Source organism: Anomalospiza imberbis, chromosome 11 (assembly GCF_031753505.1).
Source record: "Anomalospiza imberbis isolate Cuckoo-Finch-1a 21T00152 chromosome 11, ASM3175350v1, whole genome shotgun sequence".
NCBI lineage: Eukaryota > Metazoa > Chordata > Aves > Passeriformes > Viduidae > Anomalospiza > Anomalospiza imberbis.
In genome coordinates, this window is record NC_089691.1 from 5,162,091 (window position 1) to 5,186,367 (window position 24,277).

At 40.3% G+C, this 24,277-nt stretch overlaps 1 protein-coding gene across 9 annotated transcripts in view; it reads right to left on the minus strand.

Annotated features, from left to right (window-relative positions):
• Positions 1 to 24,277, minus strand: part of ATP2B2 (ATPase plasma membrane Ca2+ transporting 2) — a 394,438-nt gene that overhangs the window by 270,182 nt on the left and 99,979 nt on the right. For 8 of the 9 annotated variants that reach the window (XR_011002928.1, XM_068201531.1, XM_068201528.1 and 5 more), the window contains one exon: positions 21,943 to 21,994. The exons of the other annotated variant lie outside the window; for it this stretch is intronic. The gene's annotated coding sequence lies outside the window, so the exon portion shown is untranslated. Of the gene's footprint in view, positions 1 to 21,942; positions 21,995 to 24,277 lie in introns of those variants that run through there. 9 annotated transcript variants of the gene reach the window in all.

The window sequence follows — 24,277 nt, forward strand, 5'->3', positions numbered from 1 at the left end:
TTTTCATTTAGGAATTCAAACACCCGTGGCCTTCAGTAGCTCCTAGGAACCCAGTACTGGATACTGGAGGTATTTAGGTCCAAATAAGCACTGATTATCACTTCAAAAAGTTCCTGTATTTCTTATTCTGAACACCAGGTATCAGCATCTGATGTAGCTGAACTCCATTATTGTCACTGTGTGGGGTCCCTACTGCAAAACCCCCACTAAACTTGATGTATTTTACAAATGCTAAATGCACATGATAGTTAATCAAGAGAGAGGTCCTTACAAAATGTCTAAAGCTTCTTTAAAATCCTTGCAATGTCTGAACAGTTGTTGTGAGTGAAGTGCTAAACAGAATTAAAATTCAAGCAAGATCAGATACCGGGAAAGATTATATTCCCTATAAAGATCAAACAGAAAACTCTGAAATATTTCAGACAGCCGTTTCTGTGTTCATTAAGCACCATGACAAAACAATAAACCAGAATATGGAAAGCAAAGCATCAGGAGAGTTTAGGAAATTGAGGATGGAACAACATGAAGACAAACAACTTGTCAAGCAACAGACATTTACCTCACGTGAACAAACCTCCAAACTCCGTGACGTGATGGAATTTGGGAAATGTCTGGATGTCAAAAGATACCAATAAGTAGGAAATTGGGTGTTTGTTTAATGGATATAAGAGAAATGCAGGAATACCATCCCATCTCTAGGAAAATAATGATCTAAATACAAGAACAAGGAAAGCACACACCAAACATGGATAATTCATTGCTGCTGCCAGTGTGTCAGAAATTTGAGTATAAAAACATAGCTTTCTGTTTCTTTAATTAATTAAAAATAATTAATCCATAAACAAAAGCCTGAGTTTTTTGGGGTTTTTTTTCAATTAAGCCATGTCTTGGGGTTAAACAATTTTAAATAGAAAACAAAATCAAATTGGGTTTCTCAAAAGAATTGTAAGATATCTGTGTTAAAAAATGAAAAATAACAAGGCTTCATTTTTTCATTATTATCAGAAAACATGAAGTGGAAACTGTAGAAGAAGGAAAAGTTGCTCCCTAATAGAAAAAATAATTATTAGGATTATTAAAGGAATCCAAATTTGTACAGAAAACAATACTTTGCAATTAAAGTCCAGCAATTAAAGTGTAGTTTAGAGCCCATGGATAAGATAAGAGAAGATCTGGAATAAGAAAAAGATATAGGAGAATAAAAGCTTTCAATGCAAAACCAAGTAAACTTCTGATTTCCAATATTGTCAAGATTTTCTGATTATTAGGAAAGCTACAGACCTTCCATGGCTCTTGCTCCTGAGGACACACAGCTCTGCACTCTGCTGCAACAGCCCAAATAAATAAAGCCAAGCTAAGTTAAAAGTTCAGCCAGACAAGAATGCCAGTAATGAGAAGGCACTGAGAAGGGACCATGAATGGAGAATGGTTACACAACAGAGAGGGGAAGAAATCAAGAAACCCCCTCTGTGACTGGCTGAGCTCATGAAGCCTCACTTGCTTCTCTGCAAGATTAAAATGGAGCTTTCTTCCCAAATTAGTGACATCTCAGGAGATCTTATTCCCCAGCAGCTCTTTGGTATTCAGCAGGGATCATCAGTCTTTTTCTTGGGGCTTTCTTTCCCCTCAGCCTGGTCATCTGCTTTCCCTGCTGGCAGGAGCTCCTTGTTTTCTGTCTCTACCTGCCTGCCAAATAGACTCACACTGGCCCAGGGACTCAAGAATTATTGAAGGGTGGGGGGAGGGATGAATGTTGAGACACACCAAGAGATTTGGTCTGAATGTTTCCAAGGGGAGCTGCTGCCAAATCTTTGCAGCTCCTCCTCAGTCACTTCAGCTCCTCACTTTGCATTTTCCCCTCTCCTACCCCCACTCAGAAGCACCAAGTCAGGAGAAGGAATCTGGGTTTTGGGGAATGAATCACCTTCTCAACACTTCTCTTCATGAGACTCTTTCCTCTTTGGAAACTCAGCAAGAAAACACATATATGCAACAGAAAACCAAACAAAGTCGATTTATTTTAAGCCCAGGAAAAGGGAATTAAAAGACAAATACTTTGCAGGAGTTAAACCTGAGCCATTTGCTGATTATTAGCAATGAGGACAAAGAAGGCAAATAGTCACAACGAACTTGTCAAGCCTTCCCAGCACCTCCTCGTGGGGGAAGCTACCCTACTTTCCAGAGCAGTTTTCCTCAGACTCATCACTTTCTGCTAACAGATGGGAAGCTGAAGATAGAAAGAGGCATAGTTTATGCCTAGCACCAAGGGGAGGGAAAAAATTATCTCAGCAGGAGATTCTTTAAAAAAAAAAAAAAAAAATCAGCAACTGTCCTTCTCTTTAGAAACCAGGGAAGGGGGAAGCACTGAAGACAAAGGATCACAGGCTTTTCCTGGTGCTGCCCATGTTCTGAATGCCAAGCCCAGCTCCTCCAGCCTCTTCTGCTCTCCTTGCTCCGTTTCCTAATCACCCGTCAGTGCTCACATAAGAGCAGTGGGAGAAAAAAAAGCTCCTTCAGAAGTCTAACATAAAGAGTTCTACGATGAAGAAGGCTACCTCATGCTCTATAAATTGGAAATATGTTTTTTCTGTAAAACTCAGAACATTTCAGCTCATCCTTAATCCTGAATTCCTATCTGGATTAGTTTTTTCACCAAGTAGTCAGGATTTCCCTAACTCAGAGATGGCAAAAAACTCTGTAATGATCCAGCAGCAGGGCAAATCCTGGGATACACATTGAAATATTGTACAGTGAAATGATGGGATGTACATTAAAATACATTATAATTTGCCCTTGAGACCTACAGATTTCCTGAAATTGTGAGGATACAGTAAGAATGTCACTGGTCTTAAATCACATAATGTTTTCTTCTTTTCCACCACTATGGACATGTGAGAACATTTATCAGTAGTAGTATTAAATAGGAAAAAAACCTCAAACACCATCCCCACAACAAATTAAGCTGAACTAAACACCTTTAGATTGTGATACTTTAATACTCAAGGGGGGAAAGGCCCTATACTGATTCAGCAAGCTTACCTAGTGTTGGAAAGGACAAAGTGCTAACAATTTTTAGCACCATTTGTCACCATTTTCTAGATGCCAGCACACACTCCACTTACATTTGCATGTGTTTGTGCATGAATGTGTGCCCTTTTGTGTGGTTACATAAAAATGCACACACATTTTGGGGACAGTGGCACCAGGAGCATTAATACCACATTATCTACACACAACTTTAAATTCAGATTGGAACCCAAACCAAGGAATTTGGGAGTGATTCTTTGCTTTTCCTGTCAGTGATTTACCAACTAAATTGAGCAGGAAAGGGCTGGTTTGCTGCAGTGCTAACGTTCATTGAGGAACACGAGTCTTGCCCAAACCCTCAGCACCTCAGGGCAGAAGGAACAGCATTTGCACAATACTGATTTTAGATCTTTTTTTTAGATTTCTCCCCTGTGTGGGTGCTGAGGGCCTGGCACAGAGTGCCCAGAGCAGCTGTGCTGCCCCTGGATCCCTGGCAGTGCCCAAGGCCAGGTTGGACATTGGGACTTGGAGCAAACTGGGACAGTGGAAGGTGTCCTTGTCATGGTAGAATGTGGAATGAGATGATCTTTAAGGTCCTTCCAACCCAAACCACTCTGTGATTTCTCTTTAGTTCCAATTTCAAGAGCCAGCTGAGAGAATGCAGGGATAATTTTAAAATTATTGTGTGTATAGTTCTTCAAGGGAAAAGCTTCCATTTCTGTCTTCCCTAAGAGAAAAGAGGTCACCAGAATCAGGGTGAGAACGTTTCCAAGGAGGTTTGCCTTTGACAGGGCAGGCATGGAATTGCATGAGTGATTCTTACACAGGAGTGTGAAGATAATAATCAAGCTCTAAGAAGGCTGAAATTCACAGGAGGTCTATACACACATAAAAACCCTGAAATAATGAAAAGTTTAGTGAAAGTATCAATGTCTCTGTTATTTCTGAACAGATACCAGGTGCTTAACAGAAAAACAGAATACAAATGTAGAGCCCCACACCCCCAGTTACACACAAAACCAGAAGTGAACCAGAATGGGTTATTAGAGACATCAGAATATCATCAACTACTTAAGTGCATCTTCTCCCTTTTGGGAAGATAACTGCAGCCTCAGTAGACTGGAGAAATCTACATGGATTTGGATAAATATGGAAAATGAAACTTGAGCTGCCTCTGTAAATGCTAAGGGATTATAGGAGTATACTTATTTCTTTTTATTTTTTTGGGGTCCATAATGTGACCACAGAAGAAACGGCACCACAGCAAGTTCCCTGCCATGGGCATCAAGCACTATTTTATCTTGGAATTTCATTAGACCATCAATTGAGACAAGCACTGACTGAACAAATCAAAAAGAGGTATTTATCTACAAGCTGTGCAACAGATTAAGTTACCAATAATTACAGATATAAAATAATGCAGACTAGTCTACAGTGTGGTTTTGTGATCTTCTGTTTTGTTGGGAGTTCAATTTTGTACCATTCTTATAGACTGTTCTGCAGTGTCATCATAAAGAAAATTTAAACCAGTTTGTCTCATTTCCTTAAATCTTTATGACTAGCCTAATATATGCCTTGATTTATAAAGTCTGTGGTTATTTACAGATTTGCCCTCCATCATTCTGAAAAGAATTCTCCTTGAACGTTCATTTCCTGGCTGAAATCTAAGAGAAAGTAATACAAGGAGAACTTTCAAGGATAACCTTGACTATGAAATAGGTTAGGGAGCCGTTAGTTCAGAGGATCATTGTTCAGAAACTACTCCAGGTGGCAGAGTGATGAAAACAGTGAAAGAATTCTGGACAGGTCATCAAGAAAATGCTAAATGAGACTCAGGATGAGTATACTTATAGTGAAACCAGGCCTCTCATCCCAGATTTCCTTTGGTTCCCTTAAAGTCTCTATTTCTAACACCTTATCACACCCTTTGATTACAATGATTTTGGGAGTGGCTGGAACTTCCCCAGAAATGTTTCCAGACCCAGTCGAGTTCCCCTGGAGCACAATGAGCTGTTGACAAAAGTGAATTTTAACGGGGAGCCCATCTGCTCAGTTATCAGAGAAATCCCTGCAAGCAGCAGAGCTGCCTCAGCCCTGGGTGTGCTCCCTCTGGGCACCCGGGGCTGGCACACGGGCAGGTGCCAGGGCACAGCAGAGCTGGGACCTCCAGGTTCTGCTCACTGAGACCTCCAACCTGCCTTATGAAAGCTGACCAAAAACCTGTGGCTTCCCTTTTTACTCCATTTAAGGTTCACTTGCTGCTGGGCATTCAAAACAAGCCTGAGAATTGAGGGTGTTCCATTCTCACTTGTTAAACAGAGGAATGGGCACTACACAGATTTCTCCTCTTTCAAACCAACCCTCAGCTGGTGACAGCTCGGCGCTGTCTGGGTGGCAGGACTGTGACAGACACTGGGGGTCAAGCTCCAGCAGCGTCATGATTAGGTTTACAAAATTATTTCTTATTAAAATTATTTCTTATTTTTAAAAAGTGAGAAAAGCCTGAAGTGGTTTCATTCGGCCAAAAAAGGATGCTTGATATGCAGATGTTGTTTCATTTCTGATTAAATGAAAACTGAACTCTATTAAGGTGGGAGTTGGAAGATAAAGTTAACCTAAATTACCAGCACCACCAATCTAAGATGATTTCACATAAAGCTTGAGAAAATTTTATCAAAACTATGAAAAGAAGATTTAAATATTGAAAATGACAAAAAAATAAACCCCTCTCTTGTTAGCTAGTCTGCCATACCGTATGTTTCAGTGCTTAGTTTATATGTTATCAAAACAGAGGTAATTAGGTTGGCATTAAATTCCAGTACATAAAAGCTGCTGAAATGTTCATTTGCAGAGATGTTTAACCATCATTTTCTTCACACTTTGACAGTGAATATAGGCAGTCTGCCTAATGTCCTCTTATGTAACACGCACCAAATGCAACAGAAAGTACTATGGAATAAAACATATCTGGGCATTTTCAATTTTACTTGTATTTCATACCTAACACATTTAACCTGACAAGAAGAAAGGTAATAAGAATAAAAGTCATCAATTTGAAATAGCATTTTTTGGTTCTAATCCTTAAATCCTATGAAAGAAAGTCTAAGTTTCCATGGAAAATGTTCTATTACTAAAAAACAGAAAAATAATATTCAGATAATAAATACCGAGCAACAGACTTTTTAGCTGCTAGTAGGTGAAAAAATACTGCTGTCAAGTGATTAAAATAAGCATTCAATTCTCTAACAGTCTGATAACAGATTTCACTACAATGTCAAAGTGCACTTGGGTACCTGAAATACATGACACAAAGGACATCCACAATCACATTAGAAAGATTTTAAAATTTACAGTCCCAATAACAAACCTCCTTTTTCATGTGCTTAATAGAGAAGCCAGATACATGGAACTGCTGCTCTTCTGCAGCTTGGCACAAGCCATTCCCTGTTGCAGTGACATTCTTCTTTCTTTCAGGATTTTTCATAGAGCAGCACAGAGAAAAGAAAGAGAAAACAATTTCCATTTCTGCTCCTTGTTTTTCCCATGTGGAATGTGTTTGGAGAATTGTTTCCCTGGGGTGATTGCTTGGTTGGATTCTGGTGAGGATTGTTGGAGCTGATGGCCAATCCAACCCACCTGTGGCTGGACTCTCAGAGAGGGTCACGAGTTGTGAGTTAGGTATGGTAGTTAGAACAAGTAGGTTTGTAGTTTTAGTATCTCCTTTAAACAGTATATCAATGGATTATAGTATGGTTATAATAAAGAAATCATTCAGCCTTCTGGACTGGAGTCAGACATCAGCATTTCTTCCCACGGGTTCACCTGCGTTTACAATAATTCCCAAGAGGGAGAAAAACCAGGATATTGGGAAGTGCTGTTTAGAGCTGTGGTGAGAAGCATTTTTGTCTTTAACGTAGTGACTCTGCACTACCAGAGGCAGATCCAAATTCCTAACACATCTATTTCCTCAAATAAATGAGAATATTCAATATTGCTATACAACAAAAAGGCTTTTTCCACTACTGAACTTGTATGTCCAGTTATGGGGACAGCAGGACAAACCATAAAAATATCCAGCAGATTTGGCTGCTTCTCCTGGGCTGGGAAATTTGCCTTTCTGTCAGGAAGGTGGGTGCCCATTTCACCTGGCCAGGACAGACTAAAGAGGAACCACAACAAACTTCCACACTGGTATTCCTGTAGCAACATCATCCCCATTTGGATATTCTCAAGTCAAAACTTGTCATGGAAAAATGGATGTTCTTTAAGCCATGATGCATAAACAGCCATTTTTTACCCATTTCTACACTGGAGAAATACCTGCATTGGCCATAGCACTTTAATATATGTCTGCCTATGCCTTAAAATGCTTTAATAGATTTATCACCAGCTATCATACCTGGGTTTGACTTGCTTTAATTATCAGCCTCAAAACCAAACTATAATAAAATAGCTGTTGGACCTGTCACAGCCTGAACATAGCAAGAACTAAATGCCATGTTTTCAGCTAGTCAGAAAATTCTCTTTAAATAGAGAGATGATGATCATAGCAGAGGACATCACCAGCTTTCATAATTCAAAATTCCTTTGTGTTGGTTGCAGCATATTGCATGGCAAAACAAGTGGAGATAAATATAAAAATATATATAAGAATATATATATGAGTTAGGTCTGGAATAGAGTAGCCAAGGAAGACACAGGAAGCAAAAGAAAGCCCAGGTGTGTGTTAATTTACTGTTATTTTACACACTCTCCTTCCAGGTCATCCTGTCTGAAAAGTAAGGTGGCCTCAGGACCACACTTCCAAAGCTGTCACAGACTAAAGAGACCTTGACAGCTGACAATTTGCTGCCACTAATTTTAAAAATATCACATAGATCAGCTCCAAGAAGGGTACCATGACCCACTATACGAATGCAAAAGGAGACATGAATTAAAATTGTAGCTCAAATTTCCTTTCTCTCTATAATAAAAAAGCTGCCAACTTGTTTCTTCTTAATTTTTTTTTCTTCTTACTTTTGTTTCGCCTTTTCTTTCTTGGCTTTGGATATTCAAGAATCACAAGGAAGAAAAGGAAAAATATTAAACTATATATAAATATATAATTAAAAACCCCATAATTATGATTTTGAAAATATAATTTTAAAGCCAACTTAATGATTTTTACAATTACACTTGCAATATTCATTTTCCATGCTGGATCTCCCAGCACTTGGATCTTAAGACCACCACTGATCCATGCAGGCATCTGCAGAGAGTATTTTGTAAAGAACATATATTTGATTCTGTCTGTTGCCTCAGGGTGGAGAAGACAGGACAGCGGTGATGATACCATTAGAAACACCAAACTTCCTCATGTGAAAACCTAATTTTTGTCTCTAAAATCTTGAAAATTTATCTAAAAAAGAAGCATGCATTAAATGCTATTGCTCATCTCAAGGCCTGCTATGTACAAGCTCATTTGCCAATCCCCACTCAGGGAGAGGGAAATGCAATTCAAGATGTGCCAAAACAACATTTTCTTGCACTCCTAAGAGTGGTGGCCAACTCATTTGGGCCAGCTCCCTTCCCTGGGTGACTGGCAAGGTCCTGGTTGAGCTGTAATTACTGCTGGCAGCAGGAGCTGCCTCCTCCTCTCCACACCTTTTGGAGAACCAATTCACTCCTTTCCAATGGTTCAGGCCATAAAAGTGAATTCCAAGTCTCCCACCTCCAATTTTATGTTCATTGTTCGTGTGCACGGACGCTGTTCCGGAACAAAATCCTGACGTCCTGTTAAGGATCTGTGGCTGAGTCACAAGGCACAGGAAGAGGCTTTAGAGGGACTGCTTTGTCCCTGGGCTGTTCCTACAAGGATTTATGGCAAAAGCAAGCTGCTAAAATGGTAATGGAAAAGGGAGGAATTTAATGTGGGACATAACCTAGGCAGTGCAATAAGCACGCTGTAAACATTTCAGCAGGAACTTTTTCTGTGCCGACATTTCAAGAAGCCCTTCTCTGGTTCAGATATTTCCTCCAGCTGAAATATCAGGCACATAAAACATCCAGACAACGCCACCACCAGAAGCATAATTAGAGATCTGGAAGAAGAGCTTCATCAGTTGTCCATTTAATTCTCTCTCCTGGCTGCAAGAGCAGCATCACCAAATGCTCTGGAGCAAAAATGCTCCAAAAAAGAGGAATCAGAGCACTCTGCAATCTGGTAAAACCCTTCCCCATGGAAAGGTTCCCTGAACTCCTCTCTAGCTCTTCTTATAGAATATAAACAAGTCAAACTTTAATTACTGTAAGCTTTCACATACTAATGGAATATAAGGAGATTTAAAGAAATTTAGAAAGCAGCAATTTGCTTTGGAGTGATGTAATTTTACTTAATTGCTTCTAATTAAAATTATTCTACAAATGTAAAACAAAAATGTCTATTAATTCTCTGCATAAACTAAATTTAGGTATCAACTGAGTAGCTTATTCACAGTATTTACTATAATTACTGCAAGACTTTTGTAACTTTGATGATTTAAAAGTTTGGAGGCTTGATACCAAATAATGGTTTCTGCTGTATAAAGCAAAATAATCTTTCAAACTCCCAGTGCCTTTGTACTTTGACTGTGACTCACTAAATTTACATTGTGTGAAAGTACATGTAGGAGTAAAAGCACTTATGTATTATCAAGAAATATGACATTATAATCCCATGAAGTTACTACTTATAGAAAAAAAATAAAACTGTTCCCATTCTCTTCCACACCTAAGTGTAAAGTGAATACCTTCCATTAATTTTACCTTGGATTAACTTTAGAAAGAAAAAGGACACTTAATATTTTTGCATATATTTTAAACTCCACTTTTAACAGAAAGTCTTAAAATCAGCCATGAAACATAAAAATTGGAAATATCTCCCCATAAAATTTAACTCATCTGAAAACAATTATTGTATTTTAAACTATCCTGTGATTTGTGTCAAATCTGACAAAAAGTTGCAGCCAAAGTTGGGGTGGAAAATTAAAACAAAAAAAAGTGAGATCATTCTGCAAACTTTTATATTTTAGAAATAGACCAAATTAAGTCCAAAGACAGGGTTTTTTTATTTTCTTCTCTTCCTTTATCTTCCTTATTCTCTCTCCTAGTTTTTGCTACCTAGATTTTCTTACTGTTCTTCAAAACAGCCCAAGAAAGCAAATGCAACAGGGTCAATGTGCCATTTTAAGGTGAAACTTGCTAACTTGAGTAAAACCAGTACTAAATGCTATTTTCTTCTTGCAGATAAGCCATTTTCTTCTCCAAATTCTTTAATACTCCAAAGTCAGTGCATCACAAGAGAGCCATGCCTGATTTATTCCGCGGGGAGATTGCATTACCACCCTATGGAGTTCACCCCACTAACACCTAAGCATGGACCTCTAACAATAAACAGAAATCAGGAGGAAACCACCATGCTCAGAGCTCCTCTTGCTGTTGGGAATCATGGAATGGTTTGGGTTGGAAGGGTTCTTCAAGCCACCCCTGCCATGGCAGGGACACCTTCCACTGTCCCAGGCTGCTCCAAGCCTCATCCAGCCTGGCCTTGGACACTTCCAGGGATCCAGGGGCAGCCACAGCTGCTCTGGGCACCTGTGCCAGGGCCTCGCAGGAAAGAGTTTCATCCTAACAGCCAACTTAAATTTCCCCTCTTTCAATTTGTACCCATTACTCCCTGTCCTGTCACTCCAGTTCCTGACAAAGAGCCCCTCTCCGTTCCCTGCAGCTCCTTCAGACACCGGAAAGTGCTGGGAGGTGTCCACACAACCTTCTCTTCTCCAGGCTGAACAGCCCCTGCTCTGCCAGCCTGTCTGCTTAGGGGGAGGTGCTCCAGCCCTCTTATCAACATCGTGGCCTTCCCTGGACTCGCTCCAACAGTTTTTATGCTGGAGGCACCATTTGAAGACACCTTCAGAACCTGGCAAACCATGGAGCCTGGAAATCCAAACCCTGGCTTTGGTTTTAAACTTGGGGAGGAAGAAAACAGATTTCTCTTAGCCAACAATTTTGTCACTGTATTACCATTGTTTTCCTCCAAAAAAAAAAACAGTTCCAAGAGCCTCCTAAGGAAATCACAGGCTGCCACCTTTGGGTCCAGCTGTGTCCCAGAAACATCTGTGCAGTGCAGGATCAGCACTTCACCATTTCAGCAAGGTGGAATCTCTCCATCAGTTCAGGGGCATTTCCCTCTGCCTAATGAAGCCCAAGCCAAGCCAAATTACCAGCAAAGCCCAGAATGAGATGGCTGATGTCATGGCAAAGCAACAAGAAAAATAAAATGAAGTTGTAGTGACAGCAGCACCCAGGAAACAATCTCTCCCAGTAATTTACTTCTCACATCACTGTGTGGCACTGACTACATCCCTTCACTGCATGGATGCCATGGGAAGCAGATAGTTACACATTTTTAACCCCAAGCTCACCAAGTCTAAAAACAGGCTCTTAATTAAGAAAAAATCAGGGAAAATAGGCTTTAATAAACAAGTGGGTTATATGAATACAAAATGCAGAGGGCATGTTTAAAAATCGGCCAAGACCAAAAGCAGGAATAATGAGTTAAATTACAAAAACAGTTATTAAAATGTCTGGTTTGAATATCTGAAAACAAAAACCTTGAAAATGCACTTTTCCAGGGCAAATTCTGCAGTGGCAGGAAGAGATTCTCAGTGCAACTTGAAGTTTTTTTCTTAAATTCAGCAATTCACTAACAAATCATCATTAAAGCCTTGATCCCCAGGGCATCCTAAAAGCACTTTTGCAGTATTGGTAATAGGCCATTTAATTCTCCCACTTAATTTCTAATTTTTAATTAGGCTTTAATTCATCATATATCTTATCCTCTCATTGTGATAGTCTGTATTCTTAAGGAAATTGGAATTTATCTTTCTAAGCTAAAAGTTTTTACACTCAGAATTGCTGGATCATGGTGTTCCTTCTGCTTGTTTGCCATCTCCTTCAAACTATCCTAAAATAAATCTACGTGTTTATTATTGAAATATCCTGTTTTCCCTTATCTGCTTATGCCACTCAGCTGGCATTTTGGAAATGCAAGAATTGGTGACATTCTATGTATCGCCACCTCAAACCACATTAGAAAGTCCTCTGTACCAGCAGCCTTGTCTTAAAATAACCTTGAAGTGCTTCACCATGGAACACTGATTAAACATCTGGTCCCACTTCATGTCACCCAGACAAGGGATGGTGCCAGGGGCTCCTTGTCCTGCTTGGACTTCTCCTACCTATGGATAAAAGTTTCTACAGGACAGCTTCCTTTGTTGTCACAAACAAAACAAAACAAAACAAAACAAAACACACCAACAAAAACAACAAAAAACACCCCAAAACCAACCAAAAACCCATCCCCAAATCAGCTGCTTTTCCTTGTGACTCTTACTCCATTTTCTCCTTCCCCAGGTATAAGGTTATCAGCATGGTACATCTAACTCCAAGATTCGTTTGTGATCTTAAGCAGAATAGAAGAACTGGAACGAGGGTAGAGTGGAAGTGGAGCAGAACAGAACAAGGGGAGAACTGGGGTGAGCTGGGGTTAGAGCAGAGCAGACCCGAATTCCTGCACCTGCAATGCAGCACATCTGAGCTCTGCCTCGGTGACTCCAGCAGCAGGAACCTGCTGAGGGGGAGGGTGATCAGCTGCACCTCAGCAATCGCTCCTGCACCCACAAATTCTGTCACTGGGGAGGCATTTCAGGACCCTCCCAAGTGCCTGAGCTGGGGACAGGAGTGAAACCCCAGGAAATGCTGTTCCTCTGGCTCCTTGTCAGTTGGAAGCCTGAGTTTATACCTGATACCCAGCAGATTTTCCTGTCATGCTTCAGTTTAATTTGTTTGGTTCTAAATATCAGCAAAAAACAGAATTGAGGAAAAAAAAAATTGTGTCCCTGACATACAGCAGAGCCTGGGTGGGGCTGCCAGGTGATCCCACACTCAGATCCTCATCTGAGGCTGAAAAGCACTGCTGCACTGCAGGGTTTGCATTTCCAATCCTCCCAAACCCTGACAGCAACACCAGCACCCAAAATCAATCCAGTTCTCTCCGCTGATACTTTCGGAACAAGCAGCATGCATAGATCATGCTAAGAGAAAGGCTGCTTTTCTTTAGCCTGCTGATCTCATTATAAGCAAATACGAGGGCAATCTAATTTTATCAGCCACAAAACAAAGAGCATGTTTAAATTTTAACAACCAGCCAAAACCTCTTCTGCTTATAATTTGAGTTTAAACTTATACAGCATGTTCATTACCATAAACAATCTGCAAAATGGCCAGAAAACAAACTCCCCCCCTTGTAATCTGCCATCAGAAAACCACAAAGAAATAAACATTGGCATCTCAGTTTTGCTTTCACTTTGCTCTCAAGGCTTTGGAAGGACCAGCTGAGAAGTTTTCCTTCCAAATAAATAAACTGAAGGTTTTAAACAAACCAAAGAATGCTTCCAGATGTTTTTCTTTCAAGCATACCTTAATAAATGACCCTGAATAAAGAACACTTCAAGGTAGATAAATAGTGTCTTGGAGGATAATGAATTAGGGAAGGGCTCTAAGTATTACAAAATTATACTCATGTTTCATCTCAATTGATTTTGTCCACCTAATCAGTAAAATCAACAATAACAACTTGACTTTCTTCTTTGTGAAAGGGAACAAAATACTATTTTAAAATATGAGATAATTTCAATTTAATAAATACTACATGTGCAGATAATGGGATTTCCATGAAAAATTCGGAGAGCATTGCTCTTCGTCATTAAATTCAAGTTAATCAGCATATTCTGCTGCAGATTCAATTAAAAACCAATATTCTAAATTTATTACTCAGTTGTAAATATCAATTCAGTTTCCAAGCAAAACAATATGAATCTGCAGTAAACAGCTCAATCATTCTGGAAGTTGTCTAAACACCAACCCCAATAGCAACAGAGAAAATAAACAAGAGAAAAGCCACAACAGCGGCTTCTCCAAAATCCAGGATATGTGGTACAACATATTGTACCTTAACAAACCAAGAGAACTGACAAAAGTGGTGATAACCACCGGGAACAAAGACTGCTATTTGATTATCAAATGTTACAAATTATTGTTTTAAACAGATGTTCATTTTGCATGCCATATGGGAGATGAGAAGGGTCTGTCAAAGCACAATCCTGATGGAAATCTCCTAATCAAACCTGACAGAAAACCAAATCAACAGATCGACAGCCAGGAACTGCAGATGCCTCATTTCCTTTGGAAAACCAGCCTGAAAGGAAGGGCTCACTAACAGCAACCACCACATCCCCTCCAGAGATGGTGGTGTCACCCACAAACCTCAGCACAACAGTATTTGACGGGAAAACAATGAATCCAGAGAGCACAACCCCTGGAGGACCCATGGAGATGGATCCAAGAGGAGCACCTGCCTCCCCTCCCTGTGTGACTGCCTTAACTCCTACAGCAGTGTCCTGCCTGCTCCTGGGGGAGTGACCTCCCTGGGATGGAGGGATAAAGGACAAAAGCATGAGGATGGGGACAGCGAGGACACGGAATGAAGGCAGGCTGGTAGAACCTGATCAGCTTAGTGCTGGCTTTCCAAACCCAAGCCCAGCAGCTGCTCCGAAACTCCGGCCATGGGGAACAGCCAGGTTTGGCCAAGCTGGAGAAAGCAGGAGTTGAGGGAACGTTGGAGAGAGCAGGAGCTGAGGGAATGCTGGAGAAAGCAGGAGTTGAGGGAACGTTGGAGAGAGCAGGAGCTGAGGGAATGCTGGAGAAGGCAGGAGCTGAGGGAATGCTGGAGAAAGCAGGAGCTGAGGGAATGCTGGAGAAGGCAGGAGCTGAGGGAACGTTGGAGAAAGCAGGAGCTGAGGGAATGTTGGAGAAAGCAGGAGCTGAGGGAACGTTGGAGAAGGCAGGAGCTGAGGGAACGTTGGAGAAAGCAGGAGCTGAGGGAATGTTGGAGAGAGCAGGAGCTGAGGGAATGCTGGAGAGAGCAGGAGCTGAGGGAACGCTGGAGAGAGCAGGAGCTGAGGGAACACCACACTCCACAGCCTGAGACCCTCAGTACCATTGGAATTTCGCTTCCAGGTCTGAAAGTAGTAACAGACTCCACTTTAATGTTTCCCTCTCCTCTCCCATAAGTTCCTGTTCATTATTTTCATATTTTCTGTTTCGCATATAGAAACAGGATAATACCAAGTTTGAACTAAATTTCTCCATGACTATAAAAATATATTTGATTAAACAGATGTCAGCAAAATTTTATGGAGTGAAAATTGAGTAACAGATGGTGAGGTCTGTGGAGTTCAAAGAGGCTGTATTTTATTAAATAGGAAATTTGAGGAAAAGAATTATTTTGCTGGAAATATTGATGCAGTGTTTAGGCAAATGTAAAAGCATTCTTACTTGATAGAAAACAGTAAGTTAAAAAAAAACTTAAAATAGATGTATTGATACCATGAACCTCACTCAGACCATTAAAAAGGGGGATTTTATTCTACCTTCTTTTAACTGACTACAGCACAGCAAGGTTCTCAAAGAAAAATAATGGAGAAGAAAAAAACCCAGCTACCAAACCAAAACCAACAATGACCTTGATTAAGCATCCTGAGCAAAATACATCCTTTGTATGATACACAAATATTGTGAAAACAAGTTCAGAAGTACAAAACCATGGGATAATAAGCAGTTATACCAAACTTACATTATAAGCATTAAACAAAATTGCAAATAATGGCTTATGTGCTATGGGAAATGAGACAGAAGGATTATAACTCCTGACTGCCATTAATGTATCAGCCCTATTCCAGCTTTACTACTCAGAATGGTAGAAGAACATTGCCACCAGTGGAACACAGACAGAGAGTCAATGAAATGAAAAGAACATCATAAATGTAATTATTATTGCACAATATGATTTCTCTCCCTATTCCTATGGCTCTCAAGTCTTTTTTCAAGCTGATATTTTAATCATTTTATTACATCATTGGGAAAAAAAATTCAAAGGGCAGAAGTAGTTTCAAATTCATGACCAGGCTCCATCTGCATCAAAGAGAAAGCTACAGTACCCTGTGGAATAGCAGTCAGGGAGCTGCCTCAGATGTCCAAGGGGAAGAACTGGAGAAATCCAATAGTTCCAGAGCACTCAACCATGCTGAGAGCTGCCTGTTGTCCAAACAAGTCTTGTGTTGGATCACAGGCAGGAGACCCCTCTGATTCCCCAACAGGGGAGGAATTCTGAGGAGGAGAGAATTGGAGGTTTCTGAGCTGACAGAGCCTCTCTCACCTGCAAGAGGCACCAGCCCCTGTGGCCAGACCTGCACCAACACAGCCCAGCTCCACCAGAGAGCTCTGCTCATCCCCCCTCCCAAACCCTGCTGGGAGCTGCTCCTGCTCTGATCTCACCCAGCACAGCTCAGGGTTTGGTGCTCCCTTGGATCAGAGCTGTAAGTGCTGATGCCACCAGGAGTGAAACCATCACAAACACATAACAGATATTTCTGAGCTCGTGTTTTCATTTCTCAGTGACATTTCCCATCAGGTGTTTGAGTGTGCTGTCAGGGCTCCTGGTGTGTGCAGCCCCAGAGCTGTGGGATCTGCTCCATCCTCACAGTGAGAAATGCTGCTGCTTTTTCACAGAGTGGGGCAATGAAATGAGCCCCCCCCCCCAGACTGTGAATGCAGAAACAGAGCTTACAACACACCAGTATTTATGGCTTATTAACTAAGATATGTCTTATTAGTGGGTTTAAACCTTGACACCAACACCACAAGAAACATTTTCCCACAAAGACTGTATTTTAGGAAAGAAACAGTCAGATGTTTAACAGACTAATAAAAGAACCAACCAATTCAAGCCTCCACAAAGCAAAATACCCTCCCTGAGTTTGTACTTCAGGGTTTTGTACAAGCACAAGCTCTTCAGGAGCCATGCTTAACTTTACAAGCCATCCACTCTTCCTTCCTCTCTCTTGAGCCATTTTTCAGTCACATCCAGATATCTTGGCTGCTTCACAGGCTCCAAATAAACACATGAAATCGTCCCTGGGTTTATATCACTCCCAGAGTAATTTAGATCAAGTTTAGCACAGCCCATCAGCCTTCCCAAGGAATAACTCATTGGATTCAAGCACGTTGAAAGCAGATATATGTTGTCTGAACTATTTTCACATGCTTTTGGACCTAGAAATCCTGTATTTAAATAAGCAGAAAAAGGAAACATTGGAGGTGGGTGTTAATTACTCCTATTTACAGGCTTTTTAGCAGTTTCCCATATTGGTTAAAACAGAAGCTGTATCTTATTTTCAGTGATTCAAAAATCAGGGCAAGAGACAGAAATTAATCAGAAAAATCAGAGACTACTTTTCCAGAGATATAAAAGAAAATGCAGCTTTACACATCTCAGGCATCAACTTTTAGATCTATCCTTTATTTTCCTAAGGCAAACATGATGATCAATCCATTAAAAAATCCTGAAATAGTCACCAAAAAAACCTCTTCTTAATCTTCAGCTGTTCAAGGATTCTGCAGTTTTCAAAAGAACTCTTAAGCACAGGACATTTTGGGGTTTGAAGTATTCAGTGTTAAGGGCATGAAAAATATCACTCAAAATATTTAAAAGGGATTTCAAAGCTTGACCCAAGTTGATAACCCTGGTTAAGATTTTCATTTCTGGATATTTCAGATAAAATGGCTGAGGACTTACAGAGAGGATAAACCAGTTTTACAGAAGTATTTTAAGTTGTGATAAAATTCCTAAATATAAATGCCCAAAGCTGATGTGCCAGAATGTTCATTGGGTATTTTTTAAAGGAAGGGACAAGGAATAATCTTAAAGTTATACTTAACCTCTACACAAGAGGCAGTTCAGTATTTAGGGAGATCTGAAGGAAGCTCTTGCTCTCATCAGATTATCTTTCTTCAGCTTTGGGGGAAGAAGTGCTAATTTCCATTCTTTCCCATTTTCTGACATGCTTTAGGACTCATTGTGGATGTGGAAAAAGAAATTATTTGACCTCTTGAATAGAAGGAAAAGGCAAGTGGGTGGGTCATGTCTGGAGAGAGATCTCTGCCCCCATTCCATGTCAGTGTTCTGGGGCCTCAGGCCTGTTTCTCAGGGCCAAATCTGACAGCTAGCAGAGGGGTTTATTGTGAAATCAAACAAGGAAAAAATATTCTTGGGATAATCTTATGGAGCCCTCTCTTTATTGCTGCAGTGAAAGGCAGGAAAAATCCATCTAAAAATACCAGATCATTTACAAATGGAGTCAGAAAAGCAATAAATTTGTGTCAATATGTGTAACACTCCCCAGACTGGATGAACTCGATCAGAAATGAAATCAGCTTGTTAAAATCATCATTCTAAGGCGCTTTTAAATACATCTAAGATAATTGTTACCATACTGCAGCCAGAAGTTCCTGAGGAGCTGCCTATTGATCCCTTTCACTGACAAGTTACCATTTAGATAAAATCTCATGCCCACCGGTGGTGCTTTTTTGTTGGTATTTTCACAGAGAATGCTGAACACTTTTTTTAAAATTATTTTGTTTGCAGGAGGTTGCTCTGATGCCAATGGAGCCCTGACTGGTGCCACGTTACTGACACAGAGGTGACAAGGACACAACGATGGAAGTGTCTCCCCAAGCACAGCCTTGCACTCAGTGCCTTCTTCAATGCAAGCTGAAAGCAACCTGCTCCAGCTAATAACCAAAAGATAGAGACCAAACAGTTAAGGCCTGATTAATTGCTCTACTTAGCTAATTTGATAAGCCCTCCATCAGTTTTCCATGGCTCCTTCATTGGCTTGATCTACTCTGTAAATCAATTTAATTATGAACACCTGCAATCTAAAGCCCCATCTCTGCAGAAGTTCAGTAACTCTTATTTATACACAGTATTTCTTTAAAGGTCAGTTCTGAGCCCCATCCTGCCACAAGAAGCCTTCTGAGGTCCAAGGAAGGGACACAGCAAGGGGAAAATGCAGTAGAGGAACCACTCTGCCTCAGCAATGCTTTATTCCCTCTGTATTCAGCAACATAAACTGCATTCTGCAAGAAAAATCTAATAAAAATTTACAGCAGACAAAAGATGGCAAACGAGTGAAAGCCATCCCAGTCCCCACATTAATCAGATCAGCCACACACCAGGAGGGGAATGATAATGCAAGCTCCAATTCAGGGTGCCATGGGATCCCCAAAGAAGCCAGGGACTGCACAAGGAAAGTGCCATCTGCAACCTGATAAAACTATTTGGAAACGTTCAGCGTCACCTAGAGTGAATACATGTTAGATAATAAAAGATGAGCTGTGTGTTTACGGTGTAGATGTGTGGCTTACCCTTGATTCCCTGAAAAGCCATTTCTATTTGCACCAGTTCTTCACACAGGACAGAACTCTGCCAACAGAATCCAATCACAAAACTTGGGCTGCAGTATTTTCAAAATATGGACTGGTAACTGATTTAAAACCAATTGTATTGATAGTTTTAATGGATCTCTCTGCTTGCTACTTTATCCTCATTAATTATTGTGAATATAAATTAGAAACAAAAGGAAGGCACCAAGCAGTTTTATCTGGCTATAAAGATTTCTTGCCACTGGATTTGCAATCCCGTTTCACAAATTATTTTGTGGGCAGAATTTTTAATAGTCTGGTTTAATCATAATTTTCTCCCTCTCAACATCATTACAGAAAGATTGAACATTATAAAATGGTTTTTTCCATCAAAATCAAAAAAAGTTATAGTTCAATTCATCTGGGGGTTTGAGCTAGCCTTGATAAAATGTATTTTTAAAAGACAAACAATAACACTGTCAGACTTGCCTGACTCAAAAGCAATTTGCATTAGTAAAATCTAACTGTAAGCCCTTGAGATGCCAATGGTTTATTGTATTTGTTGTAAAAAATATTTTAGTCAAGCAATGCCAAGCTGGGGGCCTTCTGCAGTAACTGTGGCAAGAAAAATTAGGAAGTTATTCTTCAGAGAACATCTGCAGAGCTTGCAGGGGATCCCTGCTAGATGAACCCCAAAATGAAGGACACTCCTATCCTACCTCTGGATAAAATATTGGTCTAGTATTTTATTGATGGAGCCATTAACTGTCTCTCTGGGGCTCCCAGATTAATTAAGTTCAGAGTCAGTGCTAGATCCTCAGAGCCTTTCCAAACCTCCAGCAAGCACCTGCACATCTGCTCCAAATATCACCATGTTGGACAGCACACCGTGGAAAAAAGTCATGCATTACATGGAAAAGCTGCCAGAACATCAGAAAAGTATAGAAAACAACACCAAAAAGAAAAAAAAAAGTAAATAAAAAAATGTTGGCATTAAAAGCCCTGACAGATGTTAAGCTTTTGTTCTTGCATCATCTCCCATTGCAGAGCTCTGACTAATTCAATGTGATGTGCTGCAATGTATTTGCAAGGGTTAGGCTTTGTTATCAAAGCCTCAAGAATTGGTCAAGGCAATTAGAACACAAATTGTACTAAATTAGGAAAGAAGAGGCTGAGAAAGTGAATACCAAGACCACAAGAACTAGATAACAGAAGACTGTGAAACACCTGGACTGTAACCAATCACATACTCTGAGAAATGCAGGCAGAAAATGAGTGAACAAGACAAAAGCACCAATCAGAAGAGTATACTTAGTAGTTTGTAGAATCTATAAATATGTGTATAATGTAAACAATAAACAACTTCTACTTAATCCTATTAGTCAGCTTTTCAAAAACCCTAAATTTCCCACAACACTGATATGCAACTGAGCAAGAGCTTGTCCTTGTCATGATCCCAAAGCTGCCCAGAGCCCCTCACCAGGGGCTGCTGGATACACTGCAAGGCAAAGGGTTCCCCTGGGAAGTGGGGATGGTTACTGAAACCCCAATGGATGTCCCAGGATTGAACACTTCCTCCAGGAAGCCACAGCACATTTTTGGCTCTCAGGAAGCTCAGCTGAATGTGGCCACTGATTATCCCAACAGCTTAATAAGGCAGATCCCAATGGCTGATTCAGCTGAGGTGAACTGGGGAAGAAGATTAAAAATCCGTGTCCCTTAAAGCCTTGGCCACTCCTCTGGCATCCCTAATCCCATCAGCAAGGGAAAGTTGTTTATTAATCAACACTGGAACCACATGAGGATTGCCTACTTCCAGTTAAAAGCATGAGGGAAAATAATCAATTTTAGAATATGTATCAGTAACTCAAAAATACAGAAGGTGTTTGCTACTTAAGCCTCAAAAAAAAAAAAAAAAGCAGAACACAGTCAGAAACCATTTGATAAATATGAGGCCTAATATCAAAAGCTGGTTTATTTTCATGTCATTTTAAAAGGGGCAATTTGCTAATATTTGGAGGAGAAGGGAAAGACAAGGAACATGTGCTGCTGAGGAGCAGCACAGGGGCTTCTTTTGCCTATACAAAATGAGTTTATGAAATATAGTTAACTGAGTTCTTTTAAGAAGTGCCAAAAAGTTGGCAGCCACAGAGAATTCCTTAGCATAGCTAAAGCGCCTGAGGGTTTGGAGCCAGAACAAAATGGGATTCACTGGACCCAGGCTGGGCCTTTTGTGTTGCTGTTTGTAGATCTCCTCATTTGAGGACCTATCAGGAATTCTGATGCCACTGATTACTAGAAACTACAAAATTGGCCCCATCCTGCCTCATCTGCAATTTTGACCACACCACTGGAACTTTGAGGCCATTATCAGATCCTTCACAAGTTCTTAAAACTCATTTTGCATCGGATGTTGTGGAAAACTGTCACTAATTCAGCAAAAAACAAAGACTAAACTCATTTCCATGTGTTTCTGATGATTTCAAATAATTGATTGCTAAAATAACATGATACCCCTTTGATACAGTAATCCCTGGAATGACAACATGGACAACAGGAGGAGATCAGGCTCACCACGAACATAGCACACCAGGCGATGAGATCTTTGTGTCACAGCACGCAAGACCTGATAAAAACAAAGAAAAATCAGTTTATGTTTTGGAGATTTAAATAATAATGGTTATAATGAATGTAAAATCAGAGATAGAGGCAGTTCAATCATTGAAAAGCAGCTGGTCTCATTTAAATCCAAATGTGTTTATTGCACAACTGATAAAATTAAGCTCATCTCTTGTGTTAAAAATGAAGTATAACACACCTTCAAGAAATAAAATATTACACACCTTCCAATAGAACTGAAGCATTTAATATTGCCTAGTTCCAGAAAAATCCAACTAACAATGCACACTAAAGCTATCATACTTGTTGCCATTTATAATTCTTTTGTCGTAGCATTCAGATCTTTAAGTATTCAACAAAAGTGATAACCTCAATTTTTCTCAGAATCAAATATCTTGAAGGGAAAACGTTTACTAAATAAATACAAGCACGAATCAGGGCACATGAAAGTTTACCTCCCTTCCTGTTGGAGATGAAAACAAACATCTCTTCCAAGAATTACATCAGGACAAACACTCAGGTGTCACAAATCTAATGCCAGGACAAAATTTTCAACAAAGAATCTATTTCAACCCCTTCTGGGGGTGATTTCACGTCAGCAGAGACAGAATCCTGTGTGCAGCACATTCATCAAGACACAACTTGCCAGGCAATCAGTTCAGCACAGCCCCTCACGCCGCTTGGGGAATGTCTCCTGAACCAGCAGATTGATGCAGGAACACAGCAGTGCCAGCCCTCCCAGAGCTTCAGGACACAGGGATTCAACAGCAATTTCTCTCCTAGCTCCTCAAAGCACTTCAGAGCATCGCAGAGGGATGCACAGACAGAATGGACCTTGTGCTGTTGAGAGCCAAAAAGGAATTCCCGGAGTCTCTGGAGTTCCACTGCACAACTGCTCGGCCAGAAATTAAAAGGACAACGTGACTTCTTTGAGAGCCAAAGCTGACTTAGGGAGGTGATACATCATGAATTAAATTGAAATCTGGCCAAAAAAAAAAAAAAAAAAAAAACCCAAAAAAAAAAAAAAAAGCAAGCCTAACCCACTTGATTGAAGTGCCATGTAAGCACTACAAGTGATAAAAATACCTCCCTCCCATCCTAAGCTGACAAAAGTGCTTGCAGGAGTTCCAAGTCAAACATCTTGTTCCACCACCTGGGCTACCAACATCTCTTTAGCACATTTATTCCAGAGATTCCCCATTGTGGGAATACATGCAAACAGCTAAAAACCAGAGCTGTCTCACTCTGAATTGCACACACAATGCTGGAGCTGAGCAAATAGCAAGTCCATCTTCTCCAGGAGCTGACGCTGCAATCCCTCTACTGGATCCCAGTCCCAAAATCAGCAGGTGACTCCAGGAATCAAACAGCAAACCAGGAGACACAGCAGGGGGAAATACCCAAAATGCCAAGGCTTTGGAGTACAGCAAGTCAGAACATCTGTGCCAGAGGGGATGGAAATGGTACAAACACAATTAAATGAGTGAGAAGGGGACTCCCAGCAGGACTCGATGCAGTCAGGGATGGGAACACTTGGCTCTGTCCTGACTAAATCCCAGTTCCAACACCTTCCCTTGGAGGCCCAAGTTGTAAAACTTGTTTGTGCCCAGCAGCACAGGTGTGTCCTTAAACCTCCTGCCTCCCTTTGCCTCAGCAGTAAAGTTGTCCCACTTCTGTGAGATTGATTTTGAGTATAAATTCAGAGGACAACATAAAAGTGCTCAAACACTGGGGTGATCAATTAAAATAAATGTCTCATCGGTACTCTCAATATATTTCTCTGACTCTGTAAAGACTCAACATCTTCAGCCTGGGAAGGATAACAAAACTGGAGTTCAGGAGTAATCAATGCTACTTTTAAAATGAATTTTTACTTTAATCAGGGATTGCTTAAACCTCGGCCAGATCAATATTTATTTATTCTTTCATCTGGCTTTCCCAGAGTTTTAGAAAATTATAGTTGTCAAAGGTACTGCCTATTGCTGTAAAATTCCCTGTGAAGGAGTTTGATGTAAGAAAGCCAGTCACTCATGAAAAAAATTAAAGTCATACAAAATTTATAGTTAAATAAAAACCTTTGTGCTTCATTCATTTCCCTAAATAGCTTAAACCCTTGCTGGAGCAGAAATTCAGTGTGCCTGCAAATCACTCATTTGCTGCAGCTGCCTAAAAATATGAATAACCATAAAGAAATGAATAATCAAAGAATTTGCTAGAAAGAAAAGAATCTTAGTGACTTTTAAGACTGGTTTTGATGAGGGAAAGGTTTCACCTTCCCAAAGTGAAGATG